At 35.3% G+C, this 26,986-nt stretch overlaps 1 protein-coding gene across 11 annotated transcripts in view; it reads right to left on the bottom strand.

The window, feature by feature from the left end:
- The window catches only part of ARL15 (ARF like GTPase 15), a 436,720-nt gene that overhangs the window by 200,134 nt on the left and 209,600 nt on the right, over positions 1-26,986 (bottom strand). The gene's annotated exons all lie outside the window — the stretch shown is intronic.

Below are 26,986 nucleotides of genomic sequence, written 5' to 3'. Positions count from 1 at the left end.
TGTAATGGGAGTTGAAAAACATCATCTTGGAAGCTACTAAAGGGACAAACATGATATGAAAATGATTGGGCGGGAGAGGTCATATTTATGAATCCTTAGTGAGGCTCTTGTATGGTTCAGATATTATTGCTTTGGCTAATGTCTGAGTATACGTATACACAGATTTTAATAAAAACAACCATGAAATTTGAGAATCTACTTCACTAAAATTATAGAACAAATATATCCTGGATACTACGTTTTGGGTAAGGCTGAAATCATTCACTTTGGGTGAGGTGAAATGACACTGCTATCATGTCTTTTCTCTGTTGAACCCTGTGATCTTCAGAATGCTTAGAAAACTACTGTGAATCAAAAGACACTACAGAACAATCTTTGCTTTTACTTGACAGTATTTAACAGGTCTTATAATTCTATTTACCTTAACTATTACTCCTTTATTTTACTCCCAATGACCTCTTTTCCTCCTCCTTTGCTATAGTTTACAGCAAAGCAATTTGAAATTGAGAATAAGTCTTTTAGAAATTTTTGTTGCAATGTGACGTGGTTGTGACTCCCAAATATATGATTTCATGTCATTGAACATACGGACTAAAATTACCAGTTGGCAATGAATTAGGGAGGAAACATGGGTCCTTCATCACAAATATTTTTATTAGTATTGGTTTAAAACACCTGGCAATTCTTGTGCATGAAATATTTTAAAATTCCCTTCAGCTATCAATATGTAAACGATTGCAAATTTATTAGGCTAACACTTTCTAACTCGTACTCTTAGATACAGAATAAAGATGTTCCTGGTATCTGAACACTGCAGTTGCTTCCATTGTCTTTGGCAGGTTTTCACTAGGAGAATGGTCAGTTCCAGAGGTGGTAACCATGGCTTAGAAGAAAAGAGAAGAGGCTGATGGGTCCTGGGACAGGCAGACTACAAATACCTGTATTCTCCCCTAAGTGTCCTGTGGCTCCGGGCATCACACATAAGCTTTAGCATCTGGATACTTCAGCTAATATGGGACAGGTCCAATGAATATTTGCACAGTTTATCACTTTGGAAGTTATAGGATTCTTTCAAAATCCCCCTTAATTGCTTATTAGTTCTAAAGTTCTATAAAGGCAAACAGCCTCATCTTGCTCATAGGAACTTTAGGGAGATGTTTTATAATCTCAAGTCTTCAAGACATTGAGGCAATGGAAGGCCCATTTTTTTTTAAGTATATATGTTTCACAGTAGCTTAAATAGACATTTACCAGATGTTAATTTTATCAGGCTTTGTGTTGAAGATTTCTTCAAGTGGTATTTGTTGACTCTAACTGCAGTGTATTTTATGGTCTCTCCAGATAGAATAGGAGGAAAAAAAATGAGAATATTAACCCTTACTCTACTTACTATTAGTTAATCCTAGCAAACACTCTATGAAACACACATGCTGTAGCCAAAAAACACATACTGGTCCACCAAACTAGGAGCAAAAGAAATTAGAATGGGTTAAACAAAAACAAGGCCACTAGCCTAATGATAAGTAAAATGAATTTGGTCTTCATTTTACTAGCCTCTGGGTTTGCTTTTCACAAAAACTGGAATCAAGTTCCTGTAGGCAGTTGACTTAATGATTTGAAAACAATAGGACGGACAAAACAGGAAGCCTATGGGAGAGATGAGGAACGCAAAGTCAACACATACTTTATGGCTAAATAATTTTCAGGGTTTTAACAATTTTAAAAAACCATGTTCAAAGCTGGATTAATAGACTATTTTCATGTTAAAACTGGGTAAGCAGAAGTAAGGTGTTAAGAACTCAGAGTCATATAGCCTGTACATGGTACTGCTGAGATCCTGGGATGCAGCTCCGAGTTTCTATACTAAGCCAGATTATTATGCTACGTTAGCAATTTTTAGCCCTAGATCTCCTTAATAACAAAAATCCAAAGCATGTTATGGTTAGATTCTTTGAATGTCCCCACTTTCAGGAAGTAGCACCTCTAGTTTGGATAGCTAAAAGGAACAGCAGAGGTATTAAGCCACAACTGCACTTACCACAAATATTCCAGTCTTTTAAAATATAAACATGAGACTGTTAAAATATAAACATGTGACTAGTTTCCACTGGCATTCACCACTTTCACAAAGACAACAATGGAAGAAGCCAGTAACACTACTACATCTACAAACAACAAAAATAAAAATAAATGGCTCCAATCTTTTTTTTTTTTTTTTGAGACAGGGTCTCACACTGTCACCCAGGCTAGAGTGCAGTAACAGGATCTCGGCTCACTGCAACCTCTGCCTCTTGGGTCCAAGTGATTCTCCTACCTCAGCCTTCTGAGTAGCTAGGATTACAGGCCTGCGCCACCCCATATGGCTAATTTTTGTATTTTTAGTAGAGATGAGGCTTTACCATGTTGGCCAGACTTGTCTTGAACTCCTGACCTCAAGTGATTTGCCTGCCTTGGCCTCCCAAAGTGCTGGGATTATAGGTGTAAGCCACTGTGCCTGGCAGGCTCCAGATATTGATAAGCATAATCATGGTACTATATTTTGGATATTAGCTGATTGATCGTACAGTTACAGAAATATGATGCATCCTAGGAACTATTCATTAGAATTTTCCTGTTAAGATAGCAAGATACACTGCCAACTAACATGGCTGTTTCCAGAAAGCATATGGGAAGGTGATAAAGAAGGGGCAAGTAATAGAGCAAAACACAAAAAGACCAAGAGAAGAAAACAATTAATTCTATAATTGGGGAACTGTCAGTATAAATTAAGGTAAAGGAATGTGAAGTACGCAGTGCTGACTGAAGAGGTCATATGGGATTGTGAAAACCGGGCTAGATATATGTGACTAAAATGGCAGAAAATGTGAAGTAAAGGAGTAAAAGAAAACCTGCAAGACTAAATTAAACAAGACAGAACAAAGACACATAGTGTGTACACACAGTACTTTAAAACAAAACTGCAAAACAATCACCTATTTGGCCATTGAAAATAAGCATTTTCCCATCATTGTCCCATTGCTAGCATGACAATGATTTTCTCAGCTTGGTCAAAGGTAGAGTAACCTGATGAAACCATCAAGGCAAAACCCATTCTCAATGTGAAAAGTAATGAGGATTTTAATCAGTTTGCATCCAAGGGCAGCAGTGGGCAGCACAGCCCAGTGAAGCAAAGCGCCTAGGAGACAGGAAGCTTCCTGAGGGCAGCTATCATTAGCTGTTTACATGGAAGCCTAGCAGAGCCCTTTGCATACTGTAAGGGTTCTATGAATGTTTGTTGAAATAAATTCTACTTAAGTAGCTCTCTTTTTTAATCGGCCTTAGCAATCAAGTAGTTTATTAAGAAGAAAAAAGTCCAAATATTTTGGAAGTGGATTTTGTCGCAGAAAAATTCTATTTGACCTACAAATTGAGCTACAGCAAATCATTTGCTGGGTACAGACCCTAAAGGTAGTTTTGTCAGATAAAGTGTGACAAATCTCACTGAAGAGCAACATGCATATGGAGTGTGGCCCCATATGAATGATTACTTAAAATCAGTGTTAGAATCTCAGAAAGAGGTAATTTGGTAATGCAAAGTAATGCTATTCAAAGTGTTGTAAAAAGGTAAGCAGGCGTTCTTCTAGTTTCAGCTCCAGCATCCCCCCACCCCCGCCCCAGGAAGCTGGCTCAGCCCACGGCAGTCCATAACGGTTTTTGCCAACTGAACTCAAAGCCCCATTAATGCAGAAAATAATTACAATCTACCCTTGTGGCATCTATTAACTTTTCTTTAATCATGTTTTGTCTCTCCAATTAGACTGTAAGTTAATTAAGGGTAAATAGTTTCAGACATTTCTTCTGTGGCCATCGCATCTAACACTATATTAGGGTGATTTAATATTAGATAATAAATTTATGTAATTTACCACATTAATGGTTACTATTAATAGAAAAAAAATCACATAATCTCCCCATAATTATGGAAAAGCATTGATAAATTTCCTCATCCATTTATAATAAAATTCACTTCACAATAGAAAATGGTATCTTTTACAAAAATGCCTTTTACCTACTACCAGATTAAAGGCATTTATCTATATACATAAATAAGTAAATATCCTACAGAAAACATCACACTTAAAAAAAAAAATGTCGAAAGCACTCCTTTTGTAAGTCAGAGGAAGTCAGGAACACTTTCTGTCACCAATCCTATTCAGAATTGTCCAGGAGCTATGAGTGGATGTAGGTAGATGAGCAAAAATAATCAAAATAAGACCTGAAAAGGAAGTAATTTTCATCTGCTAATGAAATTAATATGCATAGAAATGTATTAATAGAATATATAGACTATTCAAATAAAACATAAGGATTAAAAGTCTAAGTTTTCTGGTTACAAAACCAATATACAAATGTACATTTCTTGTATTTTACGGCAACAATTAGAAAATGTCACTTTATGCAGAAAGATTTGCAAAATTAAAAAACCCAGATAACACCACATACTGACAAGGATATGAACAAATGGGAATTCTTATCTATTCTGGGAAACTTCTTGATAGTACCTAATAAGGTTGGATATGCATATATCCTGTAGCTCTCTCTATTCTTCGGTACATACTGTTGAGAAATGGTTGTACATATACATATGATACATTCATTAAGATTCATAGCATCAGTGTTTGTAATATTCAAACAATGAAAACCCAAATGTTCATCAACAGTAGAATGAATAAATCAATTGTGATACACTCAATATGATGGAATATTATACAGCAACAAAGATGAACAAACCACAGCCTCAGAGATGAATATGAATAAATCTCAAAATAATAATGAACAGAAATACAAATCCAAAGAAGAGTATGTTTAGTATGATTCCCGATTTACATAAAATTCAAAACATAAGATGGCTATTACATGTATTATTTAGAGATATATACATGGGTGGCAGAAATATTGAAAAGCAAAAAAAATAGGCAACACAAAATTCAAGGCAATAGTTACTTCTGGGTGGGGAGGTAGAGGATGTATGCAAATGAATGGCACAGAGAATAATACAGCACTGGGAGTTTTCTATTTCTATTTCTTAATGTGAGTAGTGGAGACATTGCCATTTGCTCTAATGCTACTCTTTAAACTATATTATATATATATATATATGTTCCATATATTTTATGTTTTTATATATCACAGGAAAGAAAGAAGGAAGAAAGGGAAAGAAGGAAAGGGGGAAGAGAGAAAGGAAAGGAAAAACAGATAACAAAATCCTTGGAATGCTAAGGAAAAGAAGTCAGCTTGCCACGGCACTCTCTTTTGAATGAAAGTACACATGCATCTGCAAACACCACTGTAGCAAGAAATATGTGCAACACAACTGCAAGAGGCTATAGCAAGACAGCAAACTTAGGGCTGAGATTAGACTCCTTTCACTAAAATTGTTGAGTCATTTGTCATACTACAGATGTTTTATGGCTGAAAGGCATGACTGAAAACACTGGTATTTTCTTATTTAAAAAACAAGAGTTTCTCTAGATTAAATTTCCTCTAAAACTTTTAAGTACTAGGTTGAAAACCAGAGGAATCTACTTTCACTTTTCTTTAATTATTTACAATAAAACAAGAATATCTAGCAGACCATGAGGAAAATCTTTTTCTTCCACATTTTGGAAATCTAAAAGATACTACTTTTATGTACTACCATCTACCATAATTAGATTTAATCTAAATTCTGCTATTGAGAGACGAAAAAGGCAATTAAAGTGTCAACACTCCCAAAACCAGCCAAACAACCTTTTTGGCAAATGGTAATATAAGTGTTTTCATAACCTATGTTTTTTAAGGTCACTATTCAAATTCCATAGTTACACATATCTCTGTTTTCAGAGACCTTATTTCTCAGATTTTGAAAGGCTGGAGACTGTTACTCAAACATAAGGTAGGTATAGAAATTTTAAGCTTAGAAATCTCCTTTAATACTACAGAGCTGTACTCTGTAGCAGTGCTACAGGGTACTGCTCATAGGTCGTCAGCAAAGGTGAGGCATGGGGAGGAGGAAGAAAACAGATCCAGAGACTGTCTGCAGAGCATCTGTTCCAGCAGCCCAGTTGTGGGCCTTCTCCTGGACCAGTAAAACTCCATCTGGTATGGGAAGCTAACCGTTCCCCAGGTGGTATGCCCACCTGTCAACTGACAGTTGGGCTTGTGCCACTGAGAATAAGGGCAGACACATTTTGGCACAGGCCTTTGGAGCATTTATTTAACTTAATGGCTGAGCAAGACTTGAGATGAAGAGATGAGGAAACACAGAGAAAAAGAAAATGCAATGGGCCCCACTGGTCCCACACATCAGCTAGGGAATCTAGGTCACGCCTAGAACAGGCGTTTGATGGGGTATGCCATAGAGGGTGGGGAGGGGCAGGGAATGGTGCCAGTCTCTGCCTTTCTGGGCTTGCCAGCCCTTGGCAGGGATTCTGGAAAACGAGACATCCCAAGTCAGACACATTTCCGCACATTCCTCTCCCTCTCCTGCCTGTAGCTACTTACATGTGGCTAATAGATAGACTGCTCAAACAAAACACACACACACACACACACACACACACACACACACACACACACCCATACTAGGATATAGAATTTCCACACGTTCATTCTAGAATGTTTAGGTTAAAAATACACTTACAAATATAGTCTCCTGGTGAAGCTCTGTGCTGTATACCTATTCTAAGTGATGTTGAAAATCTTTTTAGAATTCTTTTGGCATTTGGCTTTAGAATCCTTGGCATATTCTTGTCAATACCGTCAGTGATGAAAGATGCTTGGTTCTAAAGAGTACATTTTATTTACCAGGTCTATGGAATTAGATGCTCCATCAATACATACTGAACAAAAGAATAAATAGATGGCTGAAACAAACACATTCCTATAGTTCTTAGACAAATTCCTAATTAAATGGGTGACCAAGCATGGAATGTACAATTTTTTTAATTTTAAAAAAGCAAACAAAAAATAAAAAACAAATTTTCTTGTATAGCTCATATGGCAGAACCCAGGACACCATTTCAGTGGAAGAAAGGAAACTGCCGAAATAACCAGAGAACCTTTCAAGGTGATCCTGGATGTAAAGGCTATTAACTATTTAATCTTTGCATTATTCCTTAAAGACTTTAGACCCATGTGCTCCTTGTCTTCTCCTGTCCTCTAGTCCTAAGATCACCAGGGTACCAGGCATCAAGAGACTGTCTCCCCCTTACTGGGCTGGTTTTCTGAGATCTCTCTGGCCAGATCTTAGACATAACTCTAATCCAGAGATCTTAAGGCTGATCTTTATTCTGTGAAACCCTACACTGATATTAATTTTCAAACCTAGATGCATTTTAAATAGGAAATGAAGACCCAAATCATATCATTTCAACTTCCCTCATTTTTTTCCTGTAAAACAATATATCATAAATTGTAAAAGTCTCTGTGCTTAGAAGATGACAGCATTCATACACTTCTGGGGTATCTTTTAAAGAGTCTTATTGCTTCACAGTTAAGTCCCAGACACATACATATATATTACAGGCACATTTACATGCAGACATATAAAGGAAGTATTCATAAAGGATGAGTGACGAACAAACACAAAGACATCCTTTGATGTTAAAGATGCAGTCCTTTACTGTTGAGAAGGATGTGTAATTGAATTCTTGGTAATCACTGAGAATGGTGCCTATTGTTGAATGTAGAGTGCTCATAGAAGTCTTGTTTAGGGAGTTTGCTCTGTTCTAAGGTGAATTCTCCACAGCTCAACTCAAACATGAAAGACATCCTGGCATTGAGCCAAATGCCTAGGCCAGGGTGTTCTCTGAATCCTGCTGGGGTCAATGAAAGACCAAAGCAGGCACCCCAAACCTGGCCTGACATGAACTGAGAAAACTTGGGAAGCATTTGGCCCCAGGGTGAGGATGTGACAGAGCCTGCTCACTCTCCCTGCACACACTTTGGCACACATTCAGCAATGCTCTATTTGATTGCTATCTTTCCCTAATAAAGAGCTCGGCTTCTAGTGGATGTTCTGATTCTCATAATGCAAAGGCAGAAGGTACGTGTGAAGGTCTCCAGTAACACTATGCTTCTTGCATATAGTCTACCCATTAAATAACTGATCTAGATTTCTGGCGAAGATTGAATTCTGAAAGTAATTTAATAATAATATAAACATTTACAGTAAAAAAACAAAGAAAAAAAAAAGACCGATTTGGGTTATTAAACTTTTAAATAGGAAAGTGATTTCTGAAAAATGTGCAAAAATGACTTTTACTCTTTTCTTTCTTAAATACCACTATTACACAGTATTTAAGAGATTTTGCTATTGGTGAGAAGTTTAGAATGTATCCTGAAGAATATCAAGGATCTGCTATAAAAACAGATTATCTTAAATATAATTTATGTGGATGCAACACACACAGTGTTTAAAATCCACATTCTTCAGTACAGATGTTTTCAGTGTGGTCTCAGGGTGAAGGTTTCTATACAGGGTTTAGTCTGTGAAACAATTCGGGAAACAGATGAAAGGCATTTCATTTGATTACCCTAGAGACACAGTGCTTCTCAAGCCTTGATGCGTATATGCCATACTGGGCTAGTAGATATATTTTTGACATTTACCACCTGCTTAGCAAATGTCATACCAGTTCATTTTGATATTCACCAAATTTGTGACTTTCTAGACCAAACCATGTCTAGTCTTATAAGGCTTTTATTTAGATTCCCCTAAAAATTGCCGTATTTTCCCAATACCTAGTAGTACTTCAATTTCTTAAAATATAGAGAAAAAAATTTTCATAATTAAATCCTGTCAGAAATACATGAATTCTGTTTTAAAACAATATTAAAGATTTTTAAATCAGGAATAAAACATGGAAATTCCCAACTAAGATCTGATATAGCACAAAAATAAATAGTATTGATATAGAAAAAACACAAAGATAAAATAACAGTAGCAAAAAAGGCACTGGGGTATATAATTCATACATGTATTTTAAGTAACTATTATCATTTTCTCTTAAATACCCTAATAAAATCTTTAAAGCATTTTAAGAAATGCTCTAATATCTTCATAATAATTTATTACCATTATCTACATGGTTCATTTTATCTATCTCTAAAAGAGAATCACTATCACTTTGTTATAAAGCAAACAGTTCCGAAAACTACCCATTTGGAACACTGAACAATGACCAGGCCTTGGTCTGTATTGCTCCCTCTTCTACATACAGGACACAATGCACTCTTTGTCCCATCATAAGCACTGAATAAATTTGTTCATCTGACAAATATTTACTGAGCATCTACTATGTTTAAGGAACTGTTCTAGGCACCTATAAATGCATCAATAATCAAAATACGTGCCCAATAGACATTTGCTGACTTGATAAAAGATCAGCAGCCTTCTTTGAATATCAACTACTTCTGACACGGAGATGTGACACAACTATGTGAATGAAAGCAGGCGACAGTGTGAAATCAAGACTCAAAATTCTTTTGAGAACTAAGACATATTTTCGAATGCCTTTGTTCTTCAGTTGGCCTGAAGCATTGTAAAGGATAGGGAAAAGAATTCAGGAATTCTGTTACTTTGAGGTCATATGAGTTGATCTAAAATCTCAGTCCATCTTTCCTCCATCGTATGTTACCTGAGTCACAGAGAACGTGGATTCAGTAAAAAGTACTAAAAAAGGAACTACTATCTAATGCAAAGGCTGCCTTTTAAACTCTGTGATAGTTGTTTCCCGTTTAAGCATAGGAAGATATATATTTAAAAAATTTATAGTTCTCTTTAGAATGGCTAACAATTACCAAAATATGACATATTTTATAGCCCCCCCTGCCTTTTCTTAAACTGTTGCCTTTGTCCCCAACGACCCTTTTCTACTGTCCTTTTCCCTTCTCATCTCTTGTTTGTTAAACCAATGAATGAAAAAGCACATGAATGAATGGAGGTTGAGAGCTGCTGAAGATTGGTTACCGCCAGGAAAGCTTAGGGAGGAAGCTGGATGTTTACAGAAATGGCTTTAGGTGTCATTAGTTCTGTAATGTAGTCTTGTGTTATTTCTGAAAACAAAGATAGACAGGACAGTAAGTTAAGCTCAAATCAGCAGGCTTCCCCCGCAAGTACTGAAATACAATAGCCACTCTGTTTCACAAATATATAGAAACATATTTGGCTTAGTTTCTTCAATATATTACTCTCATTCCAATTGAGCTCATTTGTAAAAAGGGCCCATCTGCAAACTGGCAACTGGGGCATGTCCAAGTAGCAAAAAACATCCAAGGAGAAAAAACTTGCATCAAGACTTCAAAGTTAAAAAAAAAAGAAAGAAAGAAAATTAATTTATTACTCCATTTTTGTGGACCTTAAGTCTTTCATTTATAAAACGGATAAGGAGATAATGCCACATTTCCCAGGACAATCAAGAGAACTCCCTGATACAACGTATGTGAAATGTACTTTCCATTGTTCATGTTAGTGCCTATTAATTTCAGTGTACTTTGGGAGGCTGAGGCAGGCGAATCACAAGGTCAGGAGTTCGAGACCAGCCTGGCCAACATGGTGAAACCCTGTCTCTACTAAAAATACAAAAAAAATAGCCAGGTGTAGTGGTGGGTGCCTGTAATCCCAGCTACTCAGGAGGCCGAGGCAGGAGAATCGCTTGAACCAAGGAAGCAGAGGTTGCAGTGAGCCGAGATCGCACCATCGCACTCCAGGCCAGGTGACAGAGTGAGACTCCATCTCAAAATATATATACATATAGTTTTCAGAGAATGAACACAAGTTGTTTTGTTAAATGAATAATAACATTTAACTTCATTTTATTATTTATTTATTTTTTAGAGACACTCTTGCTCTGTCACCCAGGTTGGAGTGCAGTGGCATGATCTCAACTCGCTGCAACCTCCACCTGTTGGGTTCAAGTGATTCTCTTGCCTCAGCCTCCCAAGTAGCTGGAATTACAGGTACCTGCCACCACACCTGGCTAATTTTTGTGTTAGTAGAGATGGGGTTCCACCATGTTTTCCAGGCTGCTTTCGAACTCCTGACCTCAAGTGATTTATCTGACTTGGCCTCCCACGTGCTGGGAATACAGGTGTGAGCCACCGTGCCAACCTAATAATGACATTTTAAAAACACTTAAGTATGCTTATAATTCTAAACAAAGGTATTTCTCATCTTTGGAAAAGTTGCTTTTGCCAATTTATAAACAGGCAGGTATATCTATAAACAGGACAGTTTTCTACAGCTAAGTCTTCATATACTGGTTACTATGTAAGGCTTAAATTTGGTCTATTTAACATTGAACAAAACTCTTTATCCTGTTGAACAAAGTTATTCTTAACACAGCCAGAGTACCTAAATCAGGACTACAGGAGTAACCAGTCCATCTCTTGGGCACCCTTATTGCACAAATAAAACAAGTTAGATACATTTTATAGCCCTAAGGCAACAGCTACCCATGAAGTAACTTATGTCTGCCACAGGCCGGGTGCAGTAGCTAACACCTATAATCCCAGCATTTTGGGAGACTGAGGTTGGCAGATCCCAAGGTCAAGAGATCAAGACCATCCTGGCCAACATGGTGAAACTCCATCTCTACCAAAAATACAAAAGAAATTAGCTGGGTATGATGGCACATGCCTATAGTCCCAGCTGCTCAGGAGGCTGAATAAGAGAATCACTTGAACCTGGGGGACAGAGGTTTCAGTGAGGCAAGATCGTGCCACTGCACACTCCAGCCTGGCAACAGAGCAAGATTCTGTCTCAAAAACAACCACCCCTCCCCCGCCACACAAAAACTTATGTCTGCCACAACCAGCCAAAAACATTGCCATGTGTTTAGGTGTCCATTTTTATCTCAAACACAAGGTTTTAGATTCTCTATCTTAACTAAAATCAAGAAGCTGGCATAACCAAATGTTATTTAATTCTATAGGGAGATGGCTTTTAATTGGGTAGTCTTACATAAATGGTAGTCAAATAAAAGCATAATTGTGATCAATAACTGTAAAATAGCATGTAGTATATAAATTCCAAAATTCCTTTGAATGTAAAGAAGGGAAAATTTTACATTCAAGTGGATCACTTTTAGGTTCCTATAATAACATTTAAGCTCGGTAACATGCTGCCAGAACTTATTTGGTAAGCGAACTCTTTCATCTAATAGGAGCAAATGAAGAATAAGATGTAAAATATACTCATTTAAGCTTGAGGCGGAGGAAGGAAGAACTTTAAAATTTGGCTTTACTAATTAACATTCCGATTGTACTCTACAGGGAGAGCACACAAGATGTCTATATGTGCACACATACAGACATCAGTGCTGATGTTCAGGGACAAATTTAAGAGCTACTTCCCATTATGAGGACATAAATTCACTAACACACTCTTACAGCATTTCCAAATGGAAAGCATGGGCACCTCATTAGGGGTCGAACATAGGGCATAAGAAAGTATAACAACCTTGCTGGGTTTGGCTTCTCTTTCACATCCAAGTTCCTTGTAAAACAGACCAAACATAACAGGATGTTTAAAACTTGCAGCATTCTAAAAAAGAATCTAGAGTCATGTAATTATTTCGTAAATATAGGTAAGACTGAGGAAAGAGTGATGCTCCTGTTTGCTGCAGTTCAAAGGTAAGTGAAAACCAACTTTGGAATTAATAGTTTTCAGAGATCTGAAAGCTTTCTAATACCAGGATTTTCAACGCTGCAATTTAACGACAACCCTGCTGTTGGCCTTTTCTGACCTGTTGTGAAGTAAATCAGGCAAACTAATGTGGGCTAACAAGTCTTTTTCACACTGTTCGATCCTCCTGCTTCTCTTTTCTCCGCAGACATCGCCTTTCTCCCACTCTCTGTCTAGCCATCCTCTGTCAAAGCACACAAAATGGCCACTGTAACCCTGCATCACTGCTCATTAGATCACAGGTTAGTCAAGTGGAACTGCCCGGGGTTCCCAAAGGAGAGCTATACTTCAAAAATCTGTCCATGTCAAATGAAGAAAAAAAACCGTGAGCGTGGGGTCACCCAGATCAATGATCAAAAGAAACTGAGAACGAAGGGGGAAAAAAGCACACCCTCGTTTTTGTTAAAAACACACACAGGTCTGATTTATTATAAGGAATACAGAGATACAATGGGGTTTCCTCCTCTTCTGCCCTGTTTGTATTTTTTAACTAAGTAATTTGTTTTAATCAGGTCCTGTTGGTTGTTAAACTTCGGACTTTGGAAAGTCTACAACTAATCCTTAAAATTTTCCCCAAAGAAAACCCATTCTAGAAAATCCAGTTTTAAGGAGGGCTCTTAAATGTTTCCAAAAACACTTGAAAAGCAATAAAAGTAATACAAAGTAATCCATCTTTAATGCTTGAGGAGATTCTATTTAAATCTGAGAGTAAGACTTGGTGCAAAACACACTTTAAAATAATCCGAGTAACCTCTTGAGCCTTCAAAGAGGGGAAACAACAATCTGTCAATCATGTTAGGAGCACGCACAAGTGACATGCTATAAAAAGGCAGATTTCTGGGTTTCGGTGAGGCTGCAAGGATATGCAGGTAGGCCTTTACCTTGTTTAATCATTTTCCTCATTTCTTCTATCCTATTCCAAGTATAACATTCTATATCTGCATTTGTACTTTTTGAAAAAAAAATACCACTGCTAATATAACAGAACTGCAAACTTGACATATTAAAAATGAGGGCAGAATGATATATCTGGAACATCTTAAAGAACAAGACTTGGTATCAAATTTCACAAGTGAAAATCACCAAAAGATTTGATTTCCCTGGTTTCCTCATCAACTAGAGAGAAAAATACATTTTATTGGCTAATTATTAAAAAAAAAATTCTGACCAGAATACCGCATATATGAATGAAAGTAAAATAAATTAATTGCTTATAATTTAACCTAACAAAAGTTGTAAGGGTTGTGTAAGGTCTTTATCGCTTCGCAGTATTTTCTTTTTTATATTTGGAATTTATTCTTTAAGCACTCTCAAAGGAATATAAATATATTCCTTTATAACTAAGTTAAAATTTTTTTGTTTTAGTTTTGTGTATTTAAAAAGCACTCCCATGCTCCATGGTAGACATGTACTCTCTACCAGACACTGATATAATTGCCTTATGGAACATTAACCCTTTCAACCCTCTTAACAACCATGTCAGAAGGAGGGGGAAGAAAGCAGGGAGCAACTGTTAATACTGAATAAGCACTCTCTATGTGCCCTTCTTTAATCCTCACCATTCACTAAACAGGTAGGTTCTAGGATTAGCCCCATTTTACAGATGAGAAAACAGACTTAAGTTTTTGCCCAATATAATTTAGATGTTCAACAGTGAGAAGGATTTAAATCCAGAAGTTCTGACCTCCAAGTCTTACTGTTTATCATCTCCAAACCAAAGTGCCAAGTTAAATATTCATCAAGTTAAATTTGGGTGTATCCTGTGACCCTGCAACTACAGTTTTACATGTATTCACTTGAGAAATGCTTGCATATACAATGAAACATGTACAAAGATATTTATCAAGAGCTTTGTCTATAATCACAAAAATCCAGCAAGAACTTAAATATAAAGAAAAAAGCAGAACATTTGATAAAATGCTGTAAGGCATTGTTCACATAACTTTTTATCACACAAACCATTATCGTATATTATTTAGAGACATGTGCATATGTAGTAAAAGTATAGAAATGTGCACTTGGAAAGATATACACCAACTTCAAGATATTCCTTGCTTCTGAAGAGAAAGGATGTGAAAATGATGGGAAAGGGGCTTTAACTGCAGCTTTCATTCATGATTTGTTTTTTTAAAGAAAAGATTTGAAACGAACATGATAAAATGTTAAAATCCGCTAAAGCTGGGTAATGGGTTGGATGGGTTTGCCTGATATTTTCTATACTTATCTGTATGTTTGAAATTTTTCATTAAATTAATAAACACGGTATGACTGCTTAGATGTATACCTCATGCAATCACAAATGAATTGTGAAATTACTGTACATGATTTCTCAAGTCCTTTCCCCTCAATTGATTCAGTAAACTGCTAACAATTCACACCTTGGTAACAAGCTAGAGATTAAACTATTAAAACTAATTTTCTTGAAATGATTATTAAGTCTTACTGGAAGTGTTTTAGAAGTACGATCTTTAAGAAAATCATTTTGAAGAAATTTAATGAATTCAAATATGGACTACATTGATAGATAGTCCATATTTCATTTTGCTGAAAGAAAATTCATTAAGTTGGCATTTCTAACCTTTTGACGTTTAAACTTTGGTAATAAAGCAGCCTGGTTTAAGACTGTAAATTAGAGCTGAACAGGCACTTGAGTAGAAAAGTGAACTGTTTTTCACTGTTACCTTTTTGTGTCTTCTTAAAATTTAACACATGGCTTTATTAATCATTCAGATTGATTATTAAAATAAGATTGAATATTTAAAAACTGTGTAATATCACATGGAGATCCAAATGAAAATGACAGAAATACATTTTCCATAGAACATTAGTCATATAATCTTAATGGACAGAGATGGATCAAGTAATCTCAACTACAATTCTTGACAAATATACACATCTTTGTAAACAAAATTAGAACTGTTATTCTAAAAATAACTGTGGCAAAAGTAAATCCATAGATTATAGCCTCATTCTTCCTTTAACATCTTAAAAATATGATGTAACTTTAAATAGTATACGTTTTTCAGTTCAGCATTACCACGGCTAAAGAACCGTATAACAAAACTTTGACTAACCAGAGTATAAATAAGAAAAAGTAATAAAAGAATTATAATTTTTATATTCCATATTTAACAGATGAAATTACAAAATAATTCATATTGAGTGTTTTATAAAAAAGCAATGTCTAGGACCTAGAAGTTAGTCATTGCCTCAACACAAGATACTTTCTGCATCTACACTGCTAGAACTAATGTTCTAAATAATTAAAGGGCTACTACAATATTCAGAATAATTAAAGAAGACTCTATTTCCCTAGAGCAGAAAACTGCTAATACAGTTTAAAAGATTTAGTAATATGAAAAGAAAACAAAGAACTTCTGGTAAAGAAAAAAAAAATAGCTACAGTGCTCAAAAACATTTCCATTAACAGTAACGGGCCATTCATTGCTCAAGCAACCTGGTGACTTTACACTTTGCCTAAAACCTATTTTCTTTTTTTCACTTACAAAATGGGCTTACTTTGTTTATTAATAAAAAAGTCATTGAAAAGCCAGTGTTAATTAAGAAAATAGAAAGATGTCCAAACTTAAAGAAAAACATCAAAGTTAATATGTAAAATTGGTAACCAAAATATGCAGAAACACACATTTCCACATTTATGGATGTCTATTTAAATGATTTACATATTAAATAAACATTTAAATAATTCAAATATTTACACTTAACTCTCCAATAAATTTGACAAATGCCATTTTATTTTTTGTTTTATTCTATTTTTTTGCAACAGAGTCTTACTCTGTCACTTAGACTGGAATGCAGTGGTATGATCTCATCTCATTCTAACCTCTGCCTCCTGGGTTCAAGCAATTCTTGTGCCTCAGCCTTCCAAGTAGCTGAATTACAGGTGTGCACTACAAGGCCCAGCTAATTTTTGTATTTTAGTAGAGACTGGGTTTCACCATGTTGGCCAGGCTTGTCTCGAACTCCTGGCTTCATGTGATCTGCCCACCTCAGCCTCTCAAAATGCAGGGATTACACGTGTGAGCCACCATGCCTGGCCCAACAAATACCACTTTAAATGAAGCTATATGAAAACTGAGTAAAACGTAAATCTTTATATATAAGAAGAAAGGAAGTGATCTTTCTAAACAATTTCTGCCATGTTTTAGAAAATAAGGGCGTTTATCTGGGCACAATGATTTGCTTTCCAATAATAATAATAATAGTAATAGCAATACTCTTTAGTGCATATACATGATACCTCTATCTCAAGATCCTTTTGGTCTATTTTTCAGGAACCCTCTAATGATTATTCAGCCTTCTCTTCAATGAAATATGCTAACGCTTGATGAGAGAGTATCTTTCTTTTATAGCACAGTTAACAATTGTAATTCTTCAACCAGCTGTTCTCTAAGGACTCCCCTGACAAGCTCTTATTTTCATTGCATTATTTCTTTGTTCTCCCTGTCTAAACTGTACACAAGTTACCCAGATGTTCCACTCTGGCCTCTTTCAATAAAGAATTGATTTGGCTTAACAAATAATAAGTCATAGCCAGTGTCTAAAAAGAAATAATATATCACAAATTCTACATGTTAAGATTATACTGTTGTATGTGACTTCTAAATTATTTCAGAGTGCATGTGTAGAACCTTGTTCCTATAAGGCTCCATTGGTTTAACTTCTCATTTATGCAAACTATCTCAATTATTTTATGGAGTTAGTTACCATCTAAACATAGATCATCCTTATGAAACCCCATAATCTTATGTCAAGTGTAGTATGAACTAAAACTCAATCTATGTATATGATGTTTAGGGCAACTGAATCCAGATACTTGAACATATTAAGATATAAGCCTAAATAAAACAAAATTAAACCCTACTTGACTCTTCTCCTTTGCAACCTAGTAAAAAACTTGTATATATTTTTTTGTTGTCAAAGATTTATATGTGTACCAATTTAGATCTCAGAATTTCTACTAAAGAAGGTAATCACCACTTCACTATTAGATACTGTGATACCAAACACAGCAAAGACCCTATCAGGCCCAGTCAGTTGAAAGCTACATGGTACCTTCAAAATGAGATATTTTTCTTCATTAGACCTTTGTAGTACACCTTCTTATTTGTATTAAAAGTGTGCATCGTATCTTCACTCAGAACTACTAGATAACCCTTTTCTCATGATGTAAATGCTCAAAGTGGTTATGCAGATAACGCTTTTCTCATGAATTAAATACTCGAAGTGGTTATGTGACTATTTAAGTATTATAATCCTGGCTGAATATAAAATATATTATTAAAGAAAAAGAATGAGAGATTGTAGACACCAATAAACAAAAGCAAAAGGAGCTACTATAAGCAAATTACTCAGGTGTGAATTAATTCACTTCAGAGCCTATGTACCCTGGAAGAGTGGCCACTTCAAAGTTGCATTTAGTCTATTACATGTACCATTGCACATGTCCAGTTCATCGTTTTCATCAAAGGGACATGCAATCCATAGGTAAGGAAAAAATAAACACAGTGACAAGGAGAAAATGCCTATTTCTAAGTAGGAGAGTATTCTATTCATCTCAAAAGATGAAAGTGGGTATCTTTTATTACATGATTTTGTTCTCAGGGAAGAAGGCCAAAAATACATGATTTTTGTATTTGTGCTAACACAGCAGAGCTCTTCAAAGTCACTGCCAGAAGTGGAGTGGCTTTCTTACCTGTTTTTTCCATGCTTTACGTTAAGGATGTCTGCCTCATTATAAACCTTTCTGGTTCCCCCAGACTTCTGTAGTCTGGCTTTGCTGTGATTACTGGTCAAAACCTTTAATTACAGTATATAGTTTGTGCAGCTGCCTGGAAATTGGTCTCAGGGTCAGTGGCTCTTCCCATTCCCCTCTTTCCATTCTTTTGAAGCAATATTGCTGAACTGAAGGCATTGTTCCAGCTTTCTGGTGTGCTCTGTCTGCTGCACATTATGAATAGCTTTGCAATCACTCTAGCAATTGGTTCTTCAACTGCCTTTAGGTTGTCAATTGTAATTCATTGGCTTCAGGCACCTTTTCTCTTTTCATTCTCTTGAGGTCTTTTATTACTTAATTTGCAATAATATTAGGGAATGTCTTCTTCAGACATGTCACCAATGCCTTACTGATTATGAGGCTGGCGGTATATTTGACTTTCATATATTTGCCTGTTAAAATGTTTCAATATTTCCTTCATTTCTGTGACTTGTGATGCCAATCTTTGCAGTACCTTGCAAAGAGTTTTACTTAATGCTGAAGTCTTGTCTCTAAAGAATAACCTAAAGACTCCTCCTTATGAGTCTTTTGGGGTTAATTTATCTAAATAGTGATAGTTATTTTTATAACTTCCCAAAGATATAATTTCTCATTTTTATAAGAACTAAGATTTCATATTATCTTCCCATATTATGCTCTATTCTCTTTTTTAATATATAAAAAGTATAGTTTTAAGCTCCACACAACTCAGAGATCACGTGAAGTAGAAATCAATGGCTACGTTTTCTGAACCTTTTAAGACCTATATTTTCTCCTCGGGCATATTTTTAGAGATTATATAAGAAAATTCAAACTATTCAAAATAAGTACAAATGCTTCCTTCCGCATTACAGAATCAACAGGAAGTTTTGTTTCTGTTTTTTCAGGGAAAAAAATAAACAAATATATCTTTTGATCTATTAAGAAAAAAGTAAACCATTTGTGCATTATGTCTCAAATCCTTAGTTCTGGATAAAATCCAACAGATTAACGTTTCTCATTAGTCTCAGCCATTCCAGAGCAACCAAGGGTATTTTAAAGCAGACACTATGTAATAATAATAATGATAATAATTATCATAATGATAATAACTAACGCTTATTGTGCTTTTTATCTTCAAAGCACCTTACTGACATTAACTATGTGTCTATTTTCAAATTAATTTACCTCGACAAATGTTTTATTAACTTAGTAAGCTATGGAATGTGTAGTGACTGAGTTCTCTTTTGCAAATAAAAAAAATAAATGAAAGGAACTAAGGGACAAGGAAAAGGTAACTTAAATTTTTTCTTCAAATCATTCATTGCTTTTGTTGAATGAGGGTTAGTGAAATACTAATTTTTATAAAATAAAATATTCACAGACAAAAGTAAAGTGTGGAGATCACTACTACAACACCACAAATATATACTTCAGAAGGATCAGAAAGAAGCCAAATAATATTGTTTGGATAAAATCAGCCTCTTACTTTAATGATTCATTATTATAAAATATTTAAATTTGTATACAAAGTATTAAATATAAAAATTTTTTTAAATCCTTCTAAGTTTTACTAATGTAATAAATAATCTTATTAATTAAAAAGGCTACTTTGTAAAATTTTGTTTGTTTTCTGAGACAGAGTCATGCTCTGTTACCCAGGCTGGAATGCAGTTGCGTGATCTTGGCTCACTGCAGCCTCTACCTCCCAAGTGCAAGCAATTCTCCTGCCTTAGCCTCTCAAGTAGCTGGGACTATAGGTGTGCACCACCATGCCTGGCTAATTTTTCTATTTTTAGTAGAGACGGAGTTTCACTATATTGGCCAGGCTGGTCTTGAACTCCTGACCTCAAGTGATTTGCCCACCAAGGCCTCATTTGTTTTTATTAAATTGAATTCATCACTTTAAAACCATGTCATTATGTTCCCTTAGAGCTTCTTTATTTACCAGTCTCTATCTGATAAATCTAAACAGAAAAAGATAGATTTTGATGCTAGCAAGCAAAGTAAGCTCATAAAATAAAATACAGGCAATTATTTAATAATGTATTAAAAGAATATTATTCAGTCAAGATGTCCTGCCACTTTCTATGAGGAATTTGGGGAAGAGAAGAGTACCCTGATATGCTGTTAAACAAAGTCCACAAATAGACAAATACAAATGTAGGAACATAAAATCAAACATTTGTAAATATGATAATTAACAAGTTGAAGCTTTTTAAAATTATGTATCAACATGGTTTAGGGTGGTGAGGATTCGAGGAAGATGTCGTTTGTGAGCAATATTCAAAGGTTAGGTTTGGTGTAGAGGAAAAGAAAAATTGTTATGTTCAAAGATAAAAATAGATGCATTAGACTGAGTAAAGAGAGAGTAAGGAAATCTGGATGAAGTTGATGGCATGCAGCTGGTAAGAAAGGATGTGTGGGCCAGGCGTGGTGGCTCACATCTGTAATCCCAGCACTTTGGGAGGCCGAGGCGGGTGGATCACGAGGTCAAAAGATCAAGACCATCTTGGCCAAAATGGTGAAACCCCGTCTCTACTAAAAATACAAAAATTAGCTGGGCATGGTGGCATGCACCTGTAGTTCCAGCTACTCAGGAGCCTGAGGCAGGAGAATTGCTCGAACCTGGGAGGCAGAGGTTGCAGTGAGCCGATGAGTTGCAGTGAGGTTGCACCATGCCACTGCACTCCAGCCTGGCACCCGGTGACAGAGTGAGACTCTGTCTCAAAAAAAAAAAAAAAGAAAGAAAGAAAGGATGTGTGGTAAGACACAGAGGTAGTCACTCTTTCAAACAAAATACGCTTGTCCCTTGGTATCTTTCAAGGATGGGTTCCAGAACCTCCCATGAGATCTGAGATGCATGAATCCCTGATAACAAATGGAGCAGTATTTGCATATAACCTATGCGCATCCTCCATACACTTTAAATCATCTCTAGATTACTTATAATATAATACATAATAATGTAAATGCTATATATATAGTTGTTATGCTGTATTATTTAGGGAATATTGACAAAAAGACTGTATGTGTTAAATTCAGAGAATTTTTTTTCTCTGAATATTTTCAACCGGTGATTGGTTGAATCCATGAATGCAGAACCCACGGATGTGGAGGGCTGTTTATTGAGCACAGACATAAACAAGCCGTTATTCCTGTGCTTCTGTGAACTTACAACCTTAAGGAGTAGACAGAAAAGTTATAGGCAAAATTCTAATATTATGATTTCGATAAGCCCAGGTTGCCAAAGGAAATCAGATGAGGGTGCCCAACTCAGGCATGGGCATTCAAGAAGCCTTTCTGATGTGATACATCATCTTGAGGGATACATTAGTCCATTTTCATGCTGCTGATAAAGACATACCCAAGACTGGGAAGAAAGAGAGGTGTAATTGGACTTACAGTTCCACATGGCTGGGGAGGCCTCAAAATCATGGCGGGAGGTAAAAGGCACTTCTTACATACCGGTGGCTAGAGAAAAATGAAGCAGCAGCAAAAGCAGAAACCCCTGATAAATCCATCAGATCTCGTGAGACTTATTCACTATCATGAAAACAGCACGGGAAAGACCGGCCCCCATGACTCAATTACCTCTCCCTGGGTCCCTCCCACAACACGTGAGAATTCAGGGAGGTACGATTCAAGTTGAGATTTAGGTGGGACACAGCCAAACCATATCAGGGATTTTTCTAGTGAAACAGGAATAGTGAATGGTAGATAAGCATGAGTGAGTGAAGAAAAAGGAATCCAATGCACATTAACATATAAGATCCATGGAGTTTCATTCGATTCCAGAGGAATTAAAATATTTTTAATATTAGAAGGTTTTAAAATATGGGTATCATGAAAAATTGACAGGAAGTTTTCTTGTTCTACTCTGTGTTGAAAAATAGTGAGAAAAGAGATCTGGGGGTATAAACTATTAGGAAACTCTGAGAAGCACTACAAAGGCAGAAGGGGGAGAATAAGACAGTGAAAAGTCTGGATGTAGAGAATAAATAAGAGTAAAAATTCAAAGAGGTTTCAAAATGTTCCCACTTTATAGAAAATGAAGATATGTATATGACTGAAGAAAGAAAGATAGTGGAAAGGGAGTTTTAGAAGAGAACATAATAAATTCATTTTTTATATGCAGTCATATTTTGAAATGTATTACTTTGTTACCCCACCTCAACAATTTGCTTGATAAAATGGACCTTTCTTACATAACGTATTTGTTCATGGAAATTTTGCTTTTGGTGGACAAGGCACATTTTAATCATATTGCCTGGTGGATGCAAGAAACACAGGTATACAGAGAAAAAAATAGTGAGATCAAGGTGGCTAGATACAGAATCAAGAAAATCAGGTATACAAAATGAATTTTCTCAAAGAATGTATATAGAAAAAAATGAACGAATGTATAATAAATAAAATGTTCTGGCTGTTTTAGTACTTTCAGCTTAAAAGTTGCTCTTTGAAATACACTTAAAATAATGACATTTTTGTACATAATGAAATGATTGCTAATTCAGGTTTTCTTACAGGTTAATAAGTATTTTCAAGAGATAGCTGAGTCATTCAGTGGAAAATTGACTTCCAAACCCTCTCACTGTTTCCTCAAGATTTAATTGTAACAGTGTGTAGTACATCTGTAAGGAATGAAGAAAAAACAGTTTGTATCTCTCATATCATTTTAGAATAAGTATATGTCCCACAGGGGAGTTTTCAAACTGCTCACACCATAGGCATGTACACTGCTCCATGTGAAAGCAAATCAGTATCATAAAATGCTGCCAAGAGGCAGGTCAAGATACTTGGAAAACTCTTAAGATTTAAAGTATATGACATTTTCCAATGATTGTCTTACAAACACATTTCTCTACCTATACAGAAAGAAATATTAAATTAAGCTAAGTATTTTACACGATTGAAACACTGCTTTACATTTTTTAATAAAAGATTTGCCATGTGAAGTCAGAGAAGATACTACTTCATAGTTACCAAAAAAGAAATGATCTACTATCAAGCAATATAAATGTAAAATAATTTAAATAATAGTTTATTATCTAGGAACACAGACTACCCAAGAATTTCAGTCTTTCAAAACTCTGTCTGATCCTTCATAGAAAGGAAAAAAACAGTACACAATGTGGAACTAATCATCTATAAATAAGTAGTTATAATTAAATGTGATAGTTAAATACCATAGAAACATACAAGCACCCTCTTCCTGAAGATGTCTATATACTAAAAAAGTGACAATTAAATAAACTATTCATGACACAGAGTAAAGAATGCATTGTTAAAAAAAAATCTGAATATTTATAACCAAAATAATGTTTATATTATAAAAATATTTGCAAATAATTTTCTTGCATTTATATTTTATGTTTTTCAAATATAACAGCAAGTTCTATGCACATCACATTATCAAACTGAATTAAGATTGCATAAAAATTGAGAGATGGCCTGATCACAAATTTTAACTTTAATACTGACACCCTAATTTAGAAGCTGTAATTTCCAGTGTTAATGAACCATGGAACCAACAGTCATTCGACCTTATAATTCAGCTTCAAAACTCTGTTTCACAGTCTTCAGATTTCTCAATTAGTATTTGCTTTAATAGAAAATAGTCAACAAATAGTTATCACTGCACTTTTGCTATTTCTGAAAAAGTTAAATACTTTTGGATTAAGGATATGGAAAAACATCAAACCAGATGAGGTTGCTGAAAATATAGACGGTTTCATGTTAACAAAATGTGTCATTTCATAAGACACAATAATGTCCAATAAATAAGATTTTAAAAACCAGGAGGTAAAAGAATCACAATCAGCAACTGTGTAGAAGGAAAATAGGATTACATTTATTGGCTACTATATCAACTTAACATCTCATAAAATCCTCCTGATCTATTAAATAACTTCAGAACTGAAGTATGCTCTCCTATGGGAGTTGTAAAACAAATTAGATACAATTACAATTCAATACAAATGAGAAACCAACCTATTTACCCTTAAGATTTCTCTCATTTTATAGCTTTATCATTTAAATTAGATCAGAATTTTCCCTATGTACCAAGTGGGCCACTTGACATAATTATAAATTTTTCTTGAATGCTTTCTATAGAGAAAAATAGTTGATATGAGTAAATTCTGGAAAACTGTGGTAACTACACCTCCCAAAGTGAATACAACAAACATCTGTTCCAAGAATTGCTTGGCTTTCAGACAGTATGTAAAGGGTGTTCTTTTTCCTAGTGTTTCGCGGTGCTTTTTTTTTAAGCTCATTTAAAAATACATGTTTTCACTATCAGTTCTCAAGACATAAAATCTTAAAATTCTGATAAGTTAAACACAGGTCGTTACCAGGTATATTACAGAAAGAAAAAGTAAGTAACATACAAGACTCCACTTGCTTCTGAAAGGGCAAGAAAATAATTGGGCATGTTGCCCTCTGTGGGTTACATAGTAATCTTAACCACTGTCATCATTTCTTAACTCTATGCTCCACAAACATAGCAACACTCACAGTAAGGGAGGGGACTACATATATAACTTCCTTATGATTTTTATTCTTTGGAGTCCCACTGATAATTCAACTTTCTCTTTTGAACTTCACTGGCTTTTAACCACTTCTAAAGTCAACAGTATCCTGATATCTTCATCAAGCAATACGTGTGTCTGTAAAATTTTACTCCAGTGACAGGATAAATTATTGTACACTGTGTGCATTAAACATAGAATGTAGCCGGGCGCAGTGGCTCACGCCTGTAATCCCAGCACTTTGGGAGGCCGAGGCAGGTGGATCACGAAGTCAAGAGATCGAGACCATCCTGGTCAACATGGTGAAACCCCATCTCTACCAAAAATACAAAAAATTAGCTGGGCATGGTGGCGCGTGCCTGTAATCCCAGCTACTCAGGAGGCTGAGGCAGGAGAATCGCCTGAACCCAGGAGGCGGAGGTTGCAGTGAGCCGAGATTGCGCCATTGCACTCCAGCCTGGGTAACAAGAGTGAAACGCCGTCTCAAAAAAAAAAAAAAAAAAAAAACCAAACATAGAATGTAATAATTTCAATGGAGGGAGAAGAAGAATCAATACCCTTTATGACTGATTATATTTTCTAACTACATCAAAGTTCAGTGCTTTTTGGTAAGTTGAATGCATCTTCCTTGATTGTGACAGGTCAGAATTTTGCCTAAAATTCACAAGTATTTTGCAGAGTAAAACAACATCTTTTTAGCATTGAGAAATTCCACAAAACATACACAAATTAGCAGGTGAAAAGGAATAAAAATGCTTATCAGTAATAGGGCACAGGATGTGCAATACCTTTATGAAAGAGAGAATAAAAAGACGACCATTATCTAAATATATTTCTAGTAACGTGTGACTTTGCTCACTTTTCAATCTTCTACTGCCTCTTCCATAATACCAATGCCTGCTCCCAACCATTTTGAGGTTATTGTTTACAAAATGTTTAAGATTCAGTTTCACAACTCCATTTTTATGCTAACAGCAAGGTATTGATTTAATTCTTAAGACATTCCTGAGAGTATTTCAATAAGGCATTTTAATATACTACACAGACAAAGTTCTTTGTCATCAAGAAATGAAAAAAATCTAGGATCTATCTCTTTCTTTTTAGGCCAAACCCAAGTAAGTATGAGCATGTCACTGTGCTTCCATAAACTTTAAGACCTATGTTGGAATTTACCCATGTATCCCGTTAAAGCAGTCTAACGTGTAGACCTGTACCTGTATGGTATATGTTTATTTAATCATGGGGGAAAATGCTTTACTTAAAGCAGTCCTCATATTGGTATTATGCAAATTCCATTACAAGCAAAATTTCTGAAAAAAGTACAAATGGATATAAATTTAAAAAAAAACAAACTCAAAGTCACATATGCTCCACTACACACGTTTAGAATCATTTTCAGATCGTATCTCTGACAACCCTATATTTATAGCCATCAGTCTTACTGAAAGATGAATCATGAAAAGGGGAAAAAAGATATTTGCTCTTTACCTAGGAAAGAAAGCCAGTCAACACACACAAGGAATACTCAGAAGCAATTAATTGCTAAAAGCTTCCTTTATTCAATGTGACCACCTTTCATTCCTATGGAAGGTAACCGTAAGTCATATGTTAGGTTTAAAGATACATTAGTTTCAATTATATGATGTCTAAGGAAAACATATAAACAGGTTCATCAAACTTTAAAAGTAAAAAGAAAAGAAAATCGTTTTTCAGATATTGCAAATAACTTGAATAAAGTGATCTGAAATTATAATGGCACTTATATCTATATGTTGTATCAATAGGTATATGTATTATGTATATGTTACATATACACATGATACTGTCTACATGTAGTAATGCACACATACATATTAACAGATTTTTCATAATGAATAGCTGAATAACAATGCATTCTCAGCAAAGGACCTTATAAACTCCCCATTATGACATACTATTATATCTACTCTACAGGCAGAAAAACCAATGCTGAGAAGTTAAAAGATTTACCTA

The sequence above is a fragment of the Callithrix jacchus genome, chromosome 2 (genome assembly GCF_049354715.1).
Source record: "Callithrix jacchus isolate 240 chromosome 2, calJac240_pri, whole genome shotgun sequence".
NCBI classification, from domain to species: Eukaryota; Metazoa; Chordata; class Mammalia; order Primates; family Cebidae; genus Callithrix; species Callithrix jacchus.
Note: the sequence above shows the minus strand (reverse complement) of the source record. Positions and strands in the feature narration are given on the sequence as shown.